The sequence below is a fragment of the Trachypithecus francoisi genome, unplaced genomic scaffold (genome assembly GCF_009764315.1).
Source record: "Trachypithecus francoisi isolate TF-2019V2 unplaced genomic scaffold, Tfra_2.0 Lachesis_group5, whole genome shotgun sequence".
Classification (NCBI taxonomy): Eukaryota; Metazoa; Chordata; class Mammalia; order Primates; family Cercopithecidae; genus Trachypithecus; species Trachypithecus francoisi.
The window spans coordinates 8,527,456-8,533,396 of NW_022681470.1; positions in this window are offsets into that span (position 1 = coordinate 8,527,456).

The window sequence follows — 5,941 nt, forward strand, 5'->3', positions numbered from 1 at the left end:
TACTGCAAAAGAAAATGCTTGTAAATTTTAAGACAGGGCAATAGAAATAATCCAACGTGGATAGAAAACATGGAAAAAGAGTTTTATTAAACAGAAAGAGCATCAGTGAGCCTTGGGACAACTTCAAGGGTCTTATTGTAGTTGCAATCAGAGTCCCTGAAGGAGATGGTAAAGATAGAGTTAAAAAAATTTTAAATTTGAGGGCCACAATTTTTTCTTTCTCTCTCTTTCTTTCCCTCCCTCCCTCCCTCCCTCCCTCCCTCCTCCCTCCCTCCCTTCCTCCTCTCTCTCTCTCTCTCTCCCTTTCCTTCCTTCCTTCCTTCCTTCCTTCCTTCTTTCTTTCTTTCCTTCCTTCTTTCTTTCTTTCTTTCTTTCTTTCCTTCCTTCTTTCTTTCTTTCTTTCGACAAGGTCTCCCTATGTTACTCGGGCTGCAGTGCAGTGACACAATCACGGCTCACCACATCCTCAACCTACCAGGCTCAGGCAGTCTTCCCACCTCAGCCTCCCAAGTAGCTGGGATCACAGGGGCACACCACCATGCCCAGCTAATATTTGTATTTTTTGTAGAGACTGGATCTCACCTACTCCCCAGGAAGGTCTCAAACTCCTGGACTCAAGCAATCTGCCCGCCTCGGCCTCCCAAAGGCTGGGATTACATGAGTGAGACACTACACCCAACCTCAAAATTTTCTGCATGTCAAAAATTACAAAATAGGAAAACTCAATGCACAAGAAACTGCAAGCACAAGAAGCCTCAGGAAACGACACCAAAGCACACCAATTACATTTCTGAAAACTGGTGATAGAAGAAAACCTGAAAACTGACCAGATAAAAGATTTTCACAAAGAAATAAAGACAAGAATGACAACTGATCTCTATTAAAACTAACAAGTAAGATTTTGGGTAAGTAAGATGGGTTAGATCAGGTAACAGTTAAAGAAGAGACAGTCATTAAGGAAATTCATGGAAACTCCAAAGAGGTTTCCATGAGCACCATTTAAGTATCCCAGGATTAAAGAGACCTTTAGAAAAATTACCAAGGCTTCAGAAGAGTTTGGCCAAAATGCTATAATTTGGTTAGAAAATTTGTGGCACAAATGCCCAGTCAACACTGGATTGGTTCTTTGTTGGTTCTGGGAGACAATGCATAGTTACTATTATAATCATACTTTGTTAAATATAAGATTCATTTATATTTCATAATTTTAATTTTTTTTTCAAAGTGAGTTGCCAAGCATGCTTTTTCTCCATAACTTCTTTGAAGAACTGCCCTCAAATTAATAAAGGAGCAGCCTCCTGGTTCCCATTATCCATGCTAACCACCCCCTTTTGTGTCTGTCTTCCACAGTATACAGGAGCTCCAGGCAGGCAGACAGCATATTGGGTCTTTGGTGAGAGGCAGAGCCCCCCTCCCCACTGAAGCTGACTATGAAGGATACCAGGGCTGGTGGCTGGTGCAGGGGGAGAGATGTCGGTCATTGCTGGAGGATCCTGTGTGGGTTGGTGTTTCCAGCTGTGTCCAGCTCCAAATCTGCCAGCCAGATACTCTGACCATTCTGAAACTTGCACAAGCACCTTGTAAGCTTTGAGAAGTTCTCTCCTGTTCACACAAGCTAGAGTGGTGCTGCTATTACAGCTGAGAATGTCATCTGTCTCCTACACATTCACTGTGGTGTCTATAATTCGCTGACCTCCCCTTACAAGTGCTTTCCTGAGTGAGAGGAAGGAGCACTGGGCTTGGAGGGAGACCAAACAGGCAGGGTGGCCAGACCTGCCCCTTCTTCTCTCCTGGGTGGCAGCGCTGGACTGCTTTGCTCAGAAGCGGAGTTATGGAGCAGAAGGGGCTCAGCAGGGCTTTCTGGGCTCCCTGGTTCATTTCAGGCACCCTGGTGGTCTCCACTGCTGGCTTGTCTACCTCCCTTTGTTCCCCCAGGCTCAGCCCCAGGATCTCTGCAGCCCTTGCTTTCCTCAGCAAGCCTCCACCCTGATAAAGAGACTCACATCTTGGAAACTGCAGCCAACGCCTTGAAAATGTGTCTACATTTATATTTTTGATCCAGAAGTTTCACTTCTAGAGTACCGTCTTTGAAAAAAACGGAGATTTATGGATGCAGGTGTTCCCTTCAATGAGAGTGAAAAAGGAAAAATGGCCCAATGTCCAACAGCGGAAGGTGCTGAGTAAGATGTGACACAGGGCCACTGAAACGCACAACGGCTAGAGGATGTCTGGGCAGTGTCCACCTGTGGGGACAGGAGATCACAGAGGCTCACGGGCTACACATGGGGGCCAGGACAGGAGGAGGAGCATCTCATGGGGAAGGCACTGTGTCTGGGTGGAGGGACAAGATCTTTTATTTTATTTTTCATTAATGTTGAATTCCTTCTTTTACTATTAATATATTGCATATTTTTGGCTTTGTAATAAAATGTCTATAAAAATTAAAACTAGGTGATATACATCAATTATTTAATAGGTGAATGTTAAATGGATAGTATTTAATATGATGTGATCTTTTTGTAATTATAAAGACAAGACGAACATTCTAAAATATTTAAGTTTTACTTAAAGGAGAAAATAAAATATTTTCAATGTCCCACCACCAAATCTGATCATCAGTAAATGGTTTGGCCACATTTCTCAGGCTCTGTCTCTCACTGTCTCTCTCCTTCCCTGTCAGTCTGTCTCACTGCCTCATATGCACATTCATTTACATATATGCGTGCCTGTGTGTTTATATGGTATATTTTATTTTTTAAAAAATAAGATCCTCAATGCTGCACTTTTTCACATCAATTTCCTTGCAGTCTTTCCCATGTGGGCACATAGAGACCCACCATGCCCACCTCAGCAGCTGCTTGGCATTCCCTGGTTACACGGACCCAATTTTCTTCACCCATCCTCTCTACATGGATGTTAATGATGTTTCCAATTCTTTGTTATTTCAACCGGTGCTGTGATGAAGAGTCTTAAAAATAAATCTTGAAACATGGTGCACCAATGTCTACGGGATGAAGTCCCAGGGTTATCACTGCTGGCTAAAGAGACAGCGGTTTAGAGCTTTGATAGACGCTGCCAGCTCAAGAGAGGCGTATCCCTAAACAACTCTCCCACGGCATCTCCTGGGGCCTCTGCTTCCCACATTCTCACCAGTGCTGGTTGTCACCTGACATGCAAACCTGCCAGTCTGATGGGGACAAGTGACAGCTCAATAATGTGTTCAGGTGAAGAGGTCAGCTCCTCCACTCCAGGGGGATGGCATTTGAGCAGTGCCTAGAAACAAGGACGGGGCTGGGGGCTGGCTGTCAGCCGAAGGGCTCCTGGAAGTGGCAATGATGTGATCCTGTGGCATTTCCTTATTCCTTTGCTCCCGGCTCATGCAGAGAGGGCAGACTGGGCCCTTGGCAGAATGTCTCTGTGTGTGAATGTGTGTGTTTCTGTGGAGTTTTGTTTACTGTATATGTACGTATATGATGTTTATCTGTTCATCATTATAAAAATAATATGAACATTATAAAATATTTCAGTATCACTTAGAGGAGAAAATAAAATATTTTCAATGTCCTACCACCAAATCTGAACATATTAAATGGTTTGGCCAGATCTCTCAGCCTCTGTCTCTCTCATTGTCTCTTTCTCTGCCAGTCTCTCTCACTGTCTCACATTCACATTCATTTACATAAATGTGTGCATGCATGTTTATATGGTATGTTATTTATTTTTTTAATGAGATCCTCCATGCAGATGATCAGTGTGCTTCTTCACATTCATAACATGTTTATATATGTGTGTGTATATGTATATACATATATAAATATAACTCTATACACTATATATGTGCATATACACACAGGTGGTGTTTGTGTCCCTCTTTCTGCATGAGGCTCCCTGGACTGGTGGTTGGCACCCACGATTCCTTTGAGCACTGCTGATGAGCTGCGCGATGGCCTGAGACCCCGCTGAGTGCAGGCCCCTGGGCTGGTGTGCTAATGCAGATATCACCACGGAGTCCTGGAGTAAGGGCTGCTTTCCTCGTTGGTCAGTCCCTGCCATGCGAGTCTGGAGCAAGTAGGTTTACTGTGCCACAGGTGGGGCACAGCGGGGGGTTGGAACCTCAGGGAGCACTTCTGAATATTGCACCCAGGGGGTTGGCTAAAGAGAGAGGCCATGGGAGCCTCTGTATCCAGGTTTGTGGGTGTCAGGGTCCTGCTGCCCCGGCCATTCCGGGATAAGAATGGGGGCCGGGAATTCCCCTGCCCATGTGTGCCATGCTACATATCCGACAGCCAAGGGCAACAACCTGCCTTGTGCCCCGCTGGATGGCAATGGGTTAAAAGGTAAAAGCCAGAGGGACCTTGCTGTATCGGGGGTCCCCCATTCAAGTCCTATCCACTCTCCACCCTTCTGAACTTCAGAGAACAGAGGAGAAGGGGTTCTTTTTGGCTGGCGTAAATGTATACGTCCCCAGCCTTTCCTGGAAGTCCTGAAAACCGCTCTAAAGCCCACACTGCTGAGTCCCTGGGGCCAGACACCTGGCACAAGGACTGGGGGCTGGCGGTAGCTTTCCGGCTAGCGCATGCGCAGTTAGCATTCCTGGCCCCTGCAGGACCCGGGCCCATGGTCGAAGCAGGTCCCTAGAGAGTTCTCATTTAGAGAGCTGCTGCATTCGTCCTGCTCAGGTGTTAAAAAGAGAGCTTTTTCCGATGGAGAGGTTTCTGTGAAGAGGCCATGGCAGGAAGGTCTATCAGATTTGTATGTGTAACTGACCAAAAGAAAAATTGCAGCTCAGATACCATCACGGTTCAGCCCAGCTGGCGATGGACGAAGGCCCTCTGCAGTCTGCTGGTGCGTGGGCTGAGAAGCAGACTGCACTTCCTGCTCTCAATTAATTGGCAAATAACAGCACATTCTGGGTTGCTTCCTTTCTCTGGAACACAGTCCTGTCTGCATGAGAGGGAAAGGGTGGATGCTCTGTACGATTCTAAAGATCTGGGGCTTTCAGTTGGCCCATGTCCATGTCTACTTCTAATTGTCCCCATGCCTCAGTTTCTCTTAGGGGAACTACCCCCCGGCTCAAGCCCATGTACTTAAGTGAGGCTGACACACTTCCTGGCTACAGGAGGCAGAGTCTATGTGGGATCAGATATTGGAGGAACCACTGGTGTCTGTCCCATGCGCCGTGCAGAGGGGCTTCATGGATGCACTATCTGCAGCCCACCCCGGCCCAGTGGGCGTGCCCACCATGAACATGAGGCCCAGTGGCCCTGTGCTTGGTCCACTTGTGTCCTTCCCAGGAAGAGAGTCTGTGTGGGCCCTGGAGCCCCTCTCTGCCTCACCCTGTCAGGGTGAAGGGAGTAACACTGTCCATGCTAAGCTCCTACCTGCATAGTTCCAGTACACCCACCACTGGACATTGGGGAAACTGAGTCCCATAGAGAAGCAGAGACTGCTGAGGGTACAGGGCATGGGCATGTCCAGAAGAGAATGGATTCCCACCTCCTAGGCCAGGGCTCGAACATCTCACGTGGGGTTCCCTAAAAGACTGGGGAGTCCTGCCTAGCCTTCCCATGTGGGCCCTGTACTTCTTAGCAAGCCCATGGGTGTGCACCCACATGCATGATGATCATAGGGCTGAAGTAAGAGGAAAAGTGGACCCTGAACGGGTTGGAGGGGAGGGTGACAAGGGAAAAATAAGAAAGAGGCTGGAGGTAGCTCTGCAATGGGGCAGGAGCACCCACTCTCCTAGCACCATGACCAGGGCCATAGCCTTGGAAGGAGGGAGATGCCAGGATGCTGGGCTGGGGGCATTGAAAGGTACCCAGGGGTCTGCCTTGTCTGGGACAATCTCACTGCAGTCAGAAGACGATGGTACCTGGGGTTCCATGTTCACTATTCTGGGCACCTTCAACTGAGACAAGACCCCCTAGGGTGAGGAGGGCTA